Genomic DNA, 15,357 nt, shown 5'->3' on the forward strand with positions numbered 1-15,357 from the left:
TCACATCAAGGACCCTCCCATGTTGCATGAATATCTTTCCCTCAGAATATATAAGTACGCAAGCGGGAGAGAGAAGACCGCCTAGAGGGAGCATTTTACGAGACGAACCAGTCCTACATTATCTAAATTGAATTCGTGTATCTCCATTTCACAGGCACTTTTGCACGCGACAACGTTCCATGCGACGACACAATGAAGAGAAAGAAAAAAAAGTAACAAATAAAAAAAATGCAAAGTTATTATTTTTGGCGCCATATTGCGACGGAGAATGAGAGAGTGAGAGAGAGAGAGAGAGAGAAGTGTTTTAGTTTTATCATTTTTTTCCCTGTTTTATTTTTCATAGGTTCCAGCGTCTCAAATTGGTTTTCATTTTGCTATATCTGTTAGTGATTTCATATTTGTTTTGGAATAAAACCTTGTATCTAACAAAAACAAGAGGCATATAATAAGACTGGAACAAAATCTCCCGGTTAGCAGCCTAGATTATGAAAGATACTACTCAATAATCCGAGAAGCTCAGATGTGGAATTAAAAAGAAATATTGTCATTTATAACTGTCAATGAAAATTCTGTCTATCTTATCACATCTTGAAAATCTTATGAAAAAGTAACTTTTATTATACTTAATAATTTTATTTCAACTTTTCTGTTTCTGTGATCTGATATCGTGGCTCAGGTGTACATAAAACATTCAGCCTTTTCATTCAAATTAGAACTGAATTTAAACCAAATTAATTCTGTTAAACTATGTCGTCTGACCAAATGCCCTCTTTCTCAGCTCTTCATTTGGATATGTCTCCCTCCGTCAAATTTCTATTTCTTTTATATATTAATTAAAAGAAGAAAGTAAATGTATCGGTGAATTGCAATGTATCAGCTCTCTTGGCTTGCAGACAGAAAGAACCTAGTGATAGCCTTCCTCGAAGAAGGAATTGTTGAATGTGCATTTGTGAGGTTGAGGCCTCTACAGCCAGTAGCTATGGTGGCTTTTAAGGTGTGGGTGATGATTATGTGTGTTTGTGAGTGTAATGCTGGGTGCGATCGCCTGACACTTAGTGAGAAAGACAAACGCTCCAGAGGCAAGGCAAAAAGGGGTTCGGAGGACCATCAAAGAGGTATGGCATATTTAAATGACTTAGGAACAGTTGCCTTTGAAAAGAGAGAAGTGTGAAGTGTATACATTTATTTACCATTAATTGTGTGGTGGGAAATATAATGGATATGTCTCTTTGTTTCAGATGGGTCCCATGTCATTATTCTAGAGACCAGATTCTCTAAGAATTGACTATCGAAATGCAGTGGTTGACAATTTGAGAGTTTGGGGTGATTACTTAGACTAATTCAGGAAAGTAGAATGATAATTTACAGTTTTTTTGTGGGTCAGGCTTAGTTCTTAACATGACCCTTTTTAGTCACTTTGTTTCATTTTATGTTCATCTAATTTGGGAAATAAATAGCATATTTTTGTATTTACGTGAATTCATAGCCTAGTTTATACATTTGATAGGCTGTAGGTAAACTAACAAAGAGATTGGTGGCTAGTTAGGCATAGGTTTTTGGGAAGGAAATGGGTTATAATTATGTCATAGGCAACTCAGGGTTTTCTTTGCTGATCCAAAAGGTTTCTGTTTGGGGCGGTGGTCCTCTCTCTTTCTCTCTCTCTCTCTCTCTCTGCATCTCAGACAGTCTAGCTGGTTAGTGATTCGAGAAAACTAGTGTCCTGAAGTTATGGGGTAAAAGTTCCATTTTTGGCATATTAAAGTGTTTATTGGGTGGTGAATAAGTTATGCACATTTTGCAATGTGTATACAAGTTTAGGTTCCCTTCACATGAAGATGTGAGTGTAATTTTATTGCTTCCTTTCTTTCCCTTTTTTTTGTTCTCCTTTTATTAGTGATGAATATGCTCAAAGTGTATTTTTGTTTGATGTTTCTCGAGATTCGATGGACATTGGAGAGGTTTTGTAATAAAATGAGCGCGGTTTTTTTGGTTATTGTGAGTTACACCCTAGAGAGAGAAAGAGGCGAGGGTCTGAGTGAGAGAGAGAGAGGGTGGTTGGTTGCTAGGCACTTGGAAGTGTGAGAGAGAGGTGTGGTTTGCTGAGTGAAGCCCTTTTGCACTATTTCTTTTTATCTCCTCCCTGTTTTTTTTTGTGTGTGTTATTTTGGTGTAACCTTGTTCTACAAACAGCTGTTTGTGGGATGATTTACTGGGCGTGGTGCATGTTTGTTTTTTATTATCTTTTATTGGAGGAAGTTTGTATTAATTTTTCTGGATTGGGTTTTGTGTGTATATAAATACATTAATGTTATTGAGGTTGGGAAATGTCATAGAGCACAAAAGCTTTTGTAAAAATAGGAATATGGTGGACGCAAAGGGTACTACGGCTCTGGTTCATCACGTCACGAATGTTAGTGCGTGTGTAAGTCCATTTAGGGGAATTGTAGATGGAGCACTTTTGCAACCAGTGCAAATCTTTATTGAAGGTGTGAATAATTATTTAAGAGCAAAAAAAACATAATGGATGATGTAGAGGCATTTAGAGAGGCGAAGCTCCGTTAGATTTCAATAAGGGTGATCTCTCCCATCATTGCAGGAGTTTCCAATTTGTTGTACCTGGACTGATTTGCAAGCGTTTTTAAAAGCAGCTTATGGCTCAAAGGAACACGAGGATATGGTGAGGGAACGCAGGGGGCTATATTAAGATACTGAAAGGCACAAATAGCCTCGTAGAACATAGTTAAAAACTTTTTTACTCAGTGGCAGAATGGGTAGGAAAATTGAAAACATCTAAATGGGCTACAGGAGGTAGTGTCTCACTTGACAATTTACATAAACTGATCCATTTTTCAATGCTCTTGCATGATGTACCGGATGCAATAGTGGATAGTTTTGATGAAAAGATTGAACCTACTTCAGACGAAGAATTACTTTATGCCCAAATTGAGGAACATATGTCTAAATGTCCCACTGTAGATAGTACATTTTTTAATGGGACAGACCCGAGAAATAGGGTGCAAAGAGACACAGAATTTTCTTTTCCCTGTTTGTGTGCAAAAGTTGAATATAACAAAAGATCGATCGATCAAAGGCAACAGCAGTTGTGCTGTTTCAATTGTCATAAACCAGGGCATCCAAAGAAAATGTGTAGAGTTAAATATTGTGGAACGTGTAAGAGTACAGATCACTATTGGCAATCTTGTCCGTCTCAGATACAGAAAGTGCAAGGACTACACCTCAATGTTTTGGGATTTATAATGTGAGGACTTCCCAGGCAGGTCATTCTAGGTGGCAAAGGGATCGGTGAAATTTTTGGGAGGCCGATCAACAAAAAGTGTATAGGTGATTACTACATGCCATTGTGGTCTCGTGTGGGATGCCCCAGAGCCCAGGCCTATAGTTTATGCAACACTGGAGGACGTTGATATCCCAGTATTTATTGATACTGGTGCAAGTGTAAACTTGATGGATCACAATTTGTATCAATCCATGTTCTCCCATTACCCTTTGAAGCCTTCAACGGAGACGGTGTGTGATGTGCAAGCCCATAGATCAAATACCCTGGGTTGTGTTCAAATACAATTTACTCTCGGTCATTAATAGAACCATTTCTAGTAATGAAAGGGATTGTGTTGGGCAACAGACTTTTCCTGGGTCATCCTGCATGTAGGAGACACAAGATTTCGATCCATGCGGGTGATAATGGGATAGCAGTCGTAATACCTGGTGAGAAATGAGCTGAACTACAAATTAGGCCCGAAATTTGAAGGTCCTTTTAGAGTCGTGAGGAAAAAATCGGAAACAGATTTGTAGTCTTAGAGGAAAAAACAGGTCGGTCGAAATTAACACATATCTCAAAATTGAAAAGAATTGGTTATGGTGATTAATATATTGTCATGCAATTTCATTTTTTTTTTTTGTTGTCTGGTTTTTGCAATTTGGTGGTGAAATGATTTTTACGTTTTTTTTCTCTTTCATTTTCTACTTTTTTTCCTTATTATGTGCTAACTGTGGTGTTTTGTCATAACATTCAGAGGTCAATATTTTACGTGGAAAGTTGTTTGAAAATATGGTGAATATCTGTTTTAGCTGAGAAACGTGATGATAAACGTGATAATTCCTGTGTGTATGGGGTTTTGGAGCTGAATTTCTGTGGGTTTTTTTTGGGATGGTGGATTTTTTTTGTGTGGCTATAATCTTTAGTGGTGTGAGTTTTTTTCGTGGCTATGATTTTTGGTGGTGATCTGTGGTTTTATGAGCCAAAGAGGGGGGTATTGGGGTTCCTTTTGGTGTTGTGGCTATTGGTGGGGGGGGGGGGGGGGGGGGGGGGGGGGGGGGGGGGGGGGTGGGGGGTGGGTGACACTACTGCATTGTGGTATAGGAGGTGTTGTATTTTTATATTCACCAGTGGTTATATTTGGCAGTATATTATTGTTGAATTGTGGTTTACTGTGGTTTATATCCCGAATAGGTGGTAGTTTGGTTTTATATACTTGGGGTAGTATCATGGGGGAGTTATGTTTTTAAGGACAATTTTTTTTTTTGGGGGGGGCACCTTTGGTGATATCCTAGAGATAATTTTGTGAAATTTGGTTATATAGTGTTAGCATAGAATTTTTGGGGTTATTTGGAGAATAATGATTACTGAGGTTGCTAGTCTGGCTAGACAAATCTATAGTTCGATTCGAGCACATGAGGTGTTCGCTGGTGGATTTTTGCTGATAATGCTGTGATGAGTCTGGTTGCTGATTTTTTCCTTTGGGAGTTGATTACTTGGAGATTTGCACTATTTTCGGAGATGTTGAGTATGGCATTCCACGGAGATGTATGTTAGGGGGTTGTTTCCAGTCGTTTCTGTTCAATGAGATTGTTGCGGTAGAAAATTCCGTAACGATATATAGTGCATTTATGGGGGAAAGTGTTGGATTATATATAGGGAAAGTTCACTTATTATTGTTGCTATTATTTTTATTTTATTTTCTTACGAGGGATGTCGTAATTGGGGTTAAACTTTACATAGCATTTCTATTTTTAGACAGGAGGTATAATTTATCAGGGTATTGTTTTCATGGAGGTTAATTGTTGTAGACATTATGGGCTCTTTTTTTATATTGTGTTTTTTGGCAGATATAGGATTACTTGTGAGGATTCAAGTGGGTAAAGATTATATTTTGTTTAGTGTGTAATTTTTAATATTTGACTAAGATTGAGTATATTAATTAATGACAGATTCGTGTGGTAGAGCAAGACATTAGTTGTTCTATGATCATGTAGACTTTTTAAATACGGACACATGATGACTTTAGAGAATTCCCAACTTCATGTGATGGTGACGATGGAAACGGCTTGGTTCTACAATACCAGAGGTCTTGTTCTATGATCATGTAGACTTTTTAAATACGGACACATGATGACTTTAGAGAATTCCCAACTTCATGTGATGGTGACGATGGAAACGGCTTGGTTCTACAATACCAGAGGTCGAATAGAGTCTACAAAACAAGTGGCGATGCTATGGATTGCCCTCGTCCCCCTACCTTAAGGGACCACCTTGACGTAGTCTCTTCCCAGGTTCGAACCGAAGAGTCCCATATGACATTATATATTTTCGAGTTGACTTCTGTGGACTTTTCCATTTTTGCCAAAATTTTTGAAAGCAAATAAATGAGAAAACATATCATGGCTTAACGTGGAGTTAAATCCGAAGCTAAATAATGAGAACTGTGGTTGATCCATCGTCTACCCGACATGTTCGGACCTGTTTTTCAGGCGGAACTATGCTGTGGAGCTGGACCACGGATTCCAGGGGGAGCCTGGTTCTAGGAATAGACTCTCGGCATTCTATCCAGTTTGCCCATAATGTGATTAAGATGGGGATAATTGTATTATCGTAAAACTCTTAGTCCTAGCAAGCGGGTTCTGCTTACACTTGGGCCATATAATCATGTTATGCCATCCCCTTTGTTTGGGGTAGGGTAGGGATGCTGACATTTGGGAGTCCTTTCTCAACTTTTGCCATTGGCGGAAGATTTAACTTCACGAAGGGCCAATGATTTTTTTTTATCTCATCTCAAATTTATGGAATAGAAGAAATAAATTATTTAAGTACCCCTGGGCCCCATGATGGAAAAACTCCGGCACAGTTGATGACTATTGGCACGTCACTCCCGAATTTCCTTGGTACTGCCACAAGTAGTGAAAGTACTATAAATGATACAAAGGAACACCCTGTTCCAAGTAAAACAGCAGAGCCAGAAAAACCAAATACGGTGCATAAATAAAAAAAAAAAATCAATTGGTAAACTCCAATATCGTAACAATGGAACTATATATGATGAACAATAATTCTGAATTAGAGACAAATAATCCTCCCAACAATACAGAAAAATTTAAAAATCATAATGGACAAGCAACATACATAAAACAAAAAACAAAAAGAAACAAAAATTACCGACTTAATCCCACCTTGGTACATTTTGATGACCTCTTTAGACCAGATAACTGGTCAAGATTTCTAGTCCTCAAAGCTGACAACGAAATCTCAGCAGAGATACTAGAAAACAAATTACTTAACATATATCCAACACAAGACGTGGAATGCAGACACATCAAGGACAATGAATGGCTTATCCAAGTAACCAATAAAAATAAGTCCACTGCCTTTTTAAGTATAACAGAAATAAATAATGTAAAAGTAACAATTACGGGCCACGAAACATTGAATTATGTACAGGGAACAGTCATCCTACCCAATAGCGAGAAGGAGCTTCCTTCAAAACAACTACTGCTAGACTCCTTAAAATTGAGATATAACAACATCCACGATTTAGAAATATACTCGATTTCAAGTAGGAAAGCGAAAATAAAAACATGAACATTGCCAAAATTAAATTTACAGGCCAAGACCTACCATTTAAAATAAAAATTCTTGAACAAAATAGAGAAGTTAGTCCTTTCGTTCCAAAACCACTACAATGTACACAGTGCTCAAGGTATGGACACATACAAAAAATGCCGTAATAAGGCAATATGTGCAGTCTGAGCATCAGATAACCATACCACTAATTGGAACTGTAATCAAACAAAATATGGAAGCCAGATTTGAGCTAAAAGTAAGAGGAGTTGATAATCCATCCAAAACCCCCACCTTTTCAAATGCGAATAAAAATCAAGACATCAAGCAGCACAATAACAAACAAGATAGTATAAACATAGGAACTAAATTTCATACCAATAATACTGAACCCAAAATAAAAGTGATATTATAACAACCACTACCACCACTAACATAGATGATTCAGTTATCCATGGAAAAGAACCTTCAATGGAAGAGGAGTTAAATGATAATAATAATCGAACTGACAAAAAGAAAAGAATACTGGAACGAACCCCACCTAAGGGCGGGGAAAAAAGTAAATATTTGAAGATTAACAATCAATCAACCAAAGAAACTCCAACTACACAGGAGAACATTTTAAAAAAGATATTATACTAACCTCATCACAAGTGGAAATACACAGTTACCTTCAATCTCAATCAAACAGCCAACGTCTTGACAGTAAAGAAACAATTAATCACTCTTTACAATTCCCATCAAATAATACTAATGAAAATCATCCCATTAAACCAACCATCCACAAGACACAAATATTCCATTAACAACAACAAAACAAATAACCCCTCAAACCACAGTCCTTATCACTACAGAAAAGGACCAATAGAATTACAAAACCAGAAATTTGTATACCTAGATCAAATACTTCTGAACCAATAATTAACATTACTAAACATGCTTCGTCTTGTGGTTGTAAGGAATGCTTTGTAAGTACATATAACCAACTAACTACCAAGAGAGAGGACACAGTACAAATTGAAATGTAGACAATTTTACTAAATAAAGAAGGAAATGTCCTTTAACACACCAACATTAGAACGAATTATGTTCTGAATCCTTAAAATACAAAAAGGAAATTATAAAATAAAAAATAGACTTATTAATATTCAATTATGAAAACAAACAACTGCAGAATCTAATAGCCAACATACAAATACAACGATTAAAAAAACACAAATAAATTCAAATGCATATAAACTACGAGGCAAAGTAAAATCAGCAATCAATTTACAGAATTTAACACCAACTCCTCCCAGTAATGGAATATAAAATCATTCAATGTAATACAAATGGTCTCTTAACCCGACTACGTCTGGGTGAATTACAAAGAATCATACGAGACCACAACCCAATGTGCATATGTCTACAACATAAAGGAAGCAACCCTACAAATATCCAACACTATAAAATTGGCCGTTAGTCATCAACTGACGGTAGAAAATAAGGCACAGCCATATACGTTTATAATAGCATAACATATGAACCTTTCGACATTCCATCTATGCCATACCAAATAGCATCAATTAAACTGTATATGCCTGGCAAAAGTAAAATCACTATTTGTAATTTATATAACCAACCAAATTTCAATGCAAATTTTAGTGATTTTTCTGAACTTATTAGCAAAAGTATACAGGAACCCCTACTTATGGTAGGAGATTTTAATGCACATAATCCACTGACACATCCGGAATCAACATAGAAAAAACTATAATGAAACACAACCTGTGTTGTCTCAATGAAAGTGAAGTTCCAACATATTTTTCAAATACACACCTAACCTCTCCCTCAATTGACATTTCATTATGCTCAAATGATGTAGCCGAGAAATTTGAATGGAACGTCCTAGACGATTCATACACAAGTGACCATTTCCCAATCATTCTGAACTACTTAAGTAATATCAAATTATTGCCACCTACAAGATATAATATCCAAAAAGCTAACTGGGATAAATATTTCCTATACACTCGAAACATTCCACCATTCCCACGTAATGAAGATCACAATACTACATCTGAATCCTTCTCAAACTTCATAATAAATGCTGCAGATAAAAGTATTCTAAAAACCAAATCACATTCCACAAAATCCCCTCTCCCACAGTGGAACTCCACTCCAACCTTAACAGCCCTAAGTAAAATAAAACCTATATTGGGTCCCAATCTTAACAGACTCATAACACGCCTTAAATCACTCAACAAAATGCCCTATAATATAAACATATTAAACAAAATAGTTATAACAAACATAACAATTAACGACATTAAACCACTATATAACAAATATACAGCCAAATTTAGAAATACAGTAAAAGCTGAAAAAAATCGCATTATGGATGGAATATGTCTCAAGCATATCTTCAAACACTTCCACAAAGGATATCTGGCAAAAGATAAGGAAAATCAGTGGAAAATATATAAGACCTCCAAGAAGTGCAATACATTTAAATGAAAAAATATACCATGATACTTATGAAATATCAAGTATAACTGGGAAGCATTTTGAAAACATCAGTGCTTACTCCCGCCTAGATATACATTTTCAAAATATCAGAAAACAAAAGGAAAATATTATACTCAATTTTGAAACTCTTGAAGACCTGAAATATAATCATATTTTTCCACATGGATGAACTAGATAATGTCATCAAACTCATGTCATCCCTCCGCACACCAGGATATGATAAAATATCATGAAATGATAGAAAAATTAGCTCCTATAGATAAATCATATTATTAAAATTGTATAATAGATCTGGCTAAAACGTGTCTTTCCATGATAAATGGAAACATGCCATAATAATTCTAATAAATAAACCAGGAAGGATGCAAGTAATCCATCCAATTATAGACCTATATCCCTAACAAGTTGCCTATGCAAAATCTTAGAAAAAATGGTTAATGCACGATTAACGTATGTAATAACAAAGAATCCATTTTAACACCAACACAATCTGGTTCAATAGCTGACAGATGAACCCTAGATCCCTTAACACATTTAGAAGATCATATAAAAAAGGCTTTGAACCAAAAAAATTAACAGTAGCTATTTTTTTTTATATAGAAAAAGTATAACGATACAACATGAAACATAATCATGCAAAATATATCATATATATATATATATATATATATATATATATATATATATATATATATATATATATATATATATATATATATATATATATATATATGGTATACATTGTATACATATATATATATATATATATATATATATATATATATATATATAATATATAGTGTGAATAAGTATCACATCACCGTGATCCATATAATATTCGAGCTACAAATGTCCTTTACTATCTAATTGGCTCTAACCCAACGCCCAGCGGACAGAGACGAAATCAGGACGTGTGTGTGTGTGTGTGTGTGGTATGTGCATATAATGAAATTGATTTGCATGCAATACATAATTTCTAACAATAGACTAATAGGTATGAATGAAGAAAATAAAAGGAAACATTCGGATATCATCCGTTCAAGTTAGAAATGTTTTTTGATTGAATATATCTAATGGCTTCATCAAGCAGTACATCTATTTAAAAAGAAAGATGTGAAAGCTCCTTCCATTCGAAACACTAAGGTACGTCTCCCCAACTCCTCAGGAGAAGAAAGGAAGGCCCCCACACAATGCCACCCACAACTTGGGAATATATTCCTCAGGGAAGAATGGCCTCTTACGTCTTAGGCAGTAAACGGGAGGGATATTTATTCATCTTTGCTAAGAAAGGCTAAGAAAGTCTGGTGTCAGCTAACTAGATGGTTTATATCTTTCTCTGGAATACGAATGGGTAGAGGAGGAAATGAATTAGAATATTTATGCAAGACAACTCAGTGGAAAGAAAGCTTGAATTTAGTCTCTCTTTAATGTGCGATCTGAGTAAACAAATATTCATGGGAATTTTGTGTAATGAAATATTTCAAGGGATATATTTCATAAAATAAACTACACTTATAGATCCTTAGCAGACTTGAACATATTAAGTTACGGCTGAATAAATTATTACATAAGATACTATTCAATACGCAAATACAAAGACTAGTTTAACATTCTGTACCAGGATGCGTTGGATAACAAAACAGAACTATGTATTGCAGTATTTTCCGAGAGAGAGAGAGAGAGAGTTCCCATAAATACAGTTATTATTTTTTAATTTTACATATTCTTTACAATAATTCATCATGAACCTAAACTTTCTTTCACTAGGAAATAATCGTATCATTCACATATCATTGAGTTATAGGTTTAAGATTCTCTGGAGACTGGCGAATGGAGAGGTAATGGGATATTGAATTCTAATTTGATTTTCTTCATATCAGAGACCATAAAGCCAATATTATTATTATTATTATTATTATTATTATTATTATTATTATTATTATTATTATTATTATTATTATTATTATTATTATTATTATTATTATTATTATTATTATTATCATCATTGGGGAAGAATCCACAATGATTGAAGTGTAAATATATATCAAAAACTTTTATATATCAAGAGCTCTCTAGAACCTATAAATTCTGATTCTCAGATTAGGAGAATCGAGATGATGATGATGATGATGATGATGATGATGATGATGATGATTCTATCTTCATTAAAACAGTAATTTTAAGACATGTTGACTGTTGTGTCATTTCGGCATTGAGAAAAGCATATCGTATAATTACTTAGCGATTTTCATTATTAATAATAATATTAAAAAACACTGAGGTGCTTTGTCATAAAACTGACATAATGTGGCTATGATATATCGCAAATTAATATATCAAGTAACCACGCAAAACTTTTAAAGATATGGCAACAATACGTCTAAAATTGTTTTGAAAGCATACAGATATTAAGTTAGTTAAGATACTTTTGTAAAACGAGATGAAATAAAAAGAAACATTAATCTATTAAAATCGACAAGTGAATTCTTCAAATTTGTTTCTTATCTTGTCAAGCTCAGTACTGGGACAGAAGTTATTGTCAAAAGGAACAAATCAATAATATAATAAGTGTAGAATTATTCAACCAATCAGCCTAATTTTTCCCGTTACCGAAAGTCTAGAAAAAAGTAAATGGTTGCCAACTGTGACTTTTTGCCGAATATAGTCGTTGTCTTGTCAGCTTCAATACTGGGGACAAAAGTGGCTGTCCATGAAAATAAATCAATGATAAGTTGTTGAATTATCCATCCAATGTGCTTTAGGTTTCCAGTCACCGAAAAGCGAAAAAAATAAATGTTTGGCAACTGATACATCGTAAGAAATGTACATATTTCACTACCAGTTTTACAGCTCCTTCAGCCTTATCTATCGAATAGCTACAAGACGCAAGTCGGCTCATCATTTGCATAATTCAATTCAGCAGTATTGCCGTGAAAAAATGTAGTCTTCACAAAATGTATATTCAAAAAGGGTTGAGCCTTGTTTATATGTATTTCGTAAGCTCAAATGATTTATGACTTTTAATATAAAACTATCCATTACAAAATAAGATGGTAAATTTTGGAAAACTTAAAATTTATAAATATTAGTTTTTTTTTTTTATTAAAGTCCTCCAATCCTATTGGTTGGTATTTATAGTGTGAGGTTCAGTGTTGTATACTGCCTCCTCCTCGTCTTCCTCCTCCTCCTCCTTATTATTATTATTATTATTATTATTATTATTATTTTTTTTTTTTTTTTTTTTTTTTTTTTTTTTTTTTTTTGCTCTATCACAGTCCTCCAATTCGACTGGGTGGTATTTATAGTGTGGGGTTTCCGGGTTGCATCCTGCCTCCTTAGGAGTCCATCACTTTTCTTACTATGTGTGCCGTTTCTAGGATCACACTCTTCTGCATGAGACCTGGAGCTACTTCAGCCTCTAGTTTTTCTAGATTCCTTTTCAGGGATCTTGGGATCGTGCTAGTGCTCCTATGATTATGGGTACGATTTCCACTGGCATATCCCATATCCTTCTTATTTCTATTTTCAGATCTTGATACTTATCCATTTTTTCCCTCTCTTTCTCTTCAACTCTGGTGTCCCATGGTATTGCGACATCAATGAGTGATACTTTCTTCTTGACTTTGTCAATCAACGTCAAGTCTGGTCTATTTGCAGTATCACCTATCCGTTCTGATACCATAGTCCCAGAGGATCTTTGCCTGATCGTTTTCTATCACTCCCTCAGGTTGGTGCTCGTACCACTTATTACGCAGGTAGCTGATGTTTCTTGCACAGGCTCCAGTGGAGGGCTTTTTGCCACTGAATCATGCCTCTTTTTGTACTGGTTCTGTGCAAGTGCCGGGTATTAACTTGCTATGTGGTTTATGGTTTCATTTTTCGTATTGAACTTCCTACATATGGGAGAGATGTATTTCCGTCTATCGTACTTTGAACATATCTGGTTCTTAGGGCCTGATCTTGTGCCGCTGTTATCATTCCTTCAGTTTCCTTCTTTAGCTCTCCCCTCTGTAGCCATGCCAATTGTCATCGCTGGCTAGTTCTTTAGTCTGTCTCATGTATTGTCCGTGCATTGGTTTGTTTGTGCCAGTCCTCTGTTCTTTCTGCCTTTCTCCTGTCTCTGTATATTTTCTGGGTCTTCGTCTACTTTTATTAGTCCTTCTTCCCATGCACTCTTTAGCCACTCGTCTTCACTGGTTTTCAGATATGCCCCCAGTGCTTCTGTTTTCAATGTTGACGCAGTCCTCTATACTTAGTAGTCCTCTCCCTCCTTCCTTTCGTGTTTATGTAGTCTGTCCGTATTTGCTCTTGGGTGTAGTGCCTTGTGTATTGTCATTTGTTTCCTGGTTTTCTGATCTATGCTGCGGAGTTCTGCCTTCGTCCATTCCACTATTCCTGCGCTGTATCTGATTACTGGCACTGCCCATGTGTTTATGGCTTTTATCATATTTCCGGCGTTGAGTTTTGACTTGAGTCTCTGCATATATTCTTTCCTGATCGTGTCCTTCATCTCTTGGTGTTTTATATCTCCTCCTTCCATAATTCCCAGGTATTTGTATCCTGTCTCATCTATGTGTTTGATGTTGCTCCCATCTGGTAGCTTTATCCCTTCAGTTCTCGTTACTTTGCCTTTTTGTATGTTGACTAAGGCGCATTTTTCTATTCCAAACTCCATTCTGATGTCCCCAGATACAATCCTTACAGTCTGGATTAGGGTATCTATTTCCTTGATGCTCTTACCATACAGCTTGATGTCGTCCATGAACATCAGATGGTTGACTTTGTTGCCTCTTTTCTTGAGTTGGTACCCGGCATCCATCTTCTGTAGTACTTTTGTCATGGGAATCATGGCTACTACGAAGATATGTGGGGACAGTGAGTCGCCCTGGAAGATCCCTCTCCTGATATTAACCTCTGCTAGTCTTATTCCAGAGCTTGTAAGTATTGTATTCCAGTTGCACATTGCATTTTTGAGGAAGCTGATGGTATTTTCCTCTGCCCCATATATTTTCAGGCATTCTATTAGCCATGAGTGTGGTATCATGTCGAAGGCTTTCTTATAGTCTATCCATGCCATGCTTAGGTTGGTTTTCCATCTCCTACTCTTCTTCATTACCATTTTGTCTATCAGGAGCTGGTCTTTTGTGCCCCTACACTTCCTTCTGCAGCCTTTCTGTTGGTAGGGGATGGTGTTTGTCTCCTCTAGGTAGTTGTATAGCCTTTCACTGATGATACCTGTCAGTAACTTCCACATTATTGGTAGGCAGGTGATAGGCCTGTAGTTACTGGCTATATTTCCCTTACTCTTGTCTTTTTGTACTAAGGATGATTCTTCCTGTGGTCATCCATTGGGTGCTTGGTGATTTGAGATACAATGCTGGAGTTGTTCTGCTATTCGTGGGTGTAGGGCCTTGAAGTTTTTGAGCCAGTATCCATGGACTTCATCGGGACCTGGGGTGGGGTTTTCCAGTTTGGCATTTTCTTTAGTTGGTGTCTTACTGTGTCTGTCGTGATGTCTGTGAATCTTTGTTTTATTCTCCCTGTTTCTTCTTCCTTGACTTCCTGGAGCCATGTTGCTGTTTGTTGTGTGATACCGGATTGCTCCATATGTTTTCCCCAGAGTCTCTTACTTGGTTCGGCTTCAGGATTTCTGGGTGGTTGGCTTCCCCTCTTAGTTGGCTGTATAGTCTTTTCTGGTTGGTTCCGAATAGTTTGTTCTGTTGGTATCCTTATTCCTGTTCATGTACCGTTGGATCTTGTGTGCTTTGGCCTTAAGCCTCTGTTTTACATCTTCTATGTGTTGTTTTTAGTACCCCTCTCTTGTACTTTGTATTTCTCGTGAGTTCCTCCCTTGTTTCTTGCTTCTTAGCCTTTTTTTTCTGCCATCTCTTTCAGTTTACTCAAGTCAGATCTCATCACCCATGATTTTGCTTTTCCAGGCGCCTTTTCCAAGGGGGTTTGCTGTTTTGGTTTCTGTGGGTGGTTGTGACGGTGTT

The sequence above is a fragment of the Macrobrachium nipponense genome, chromosome 4, assembly GCF_015104395.2.
Source record: "Macrobrachium nipponense isolate FS-2020 chromosome 4, ASM1510439v2, whole genome shotgun sequence".
NCBI lineage: Eukaryota > Metazoa > Arthropoda > Malacostraca > Decapoda > Palaemonidae > Macrobrachium > Macrobrachium nipponense.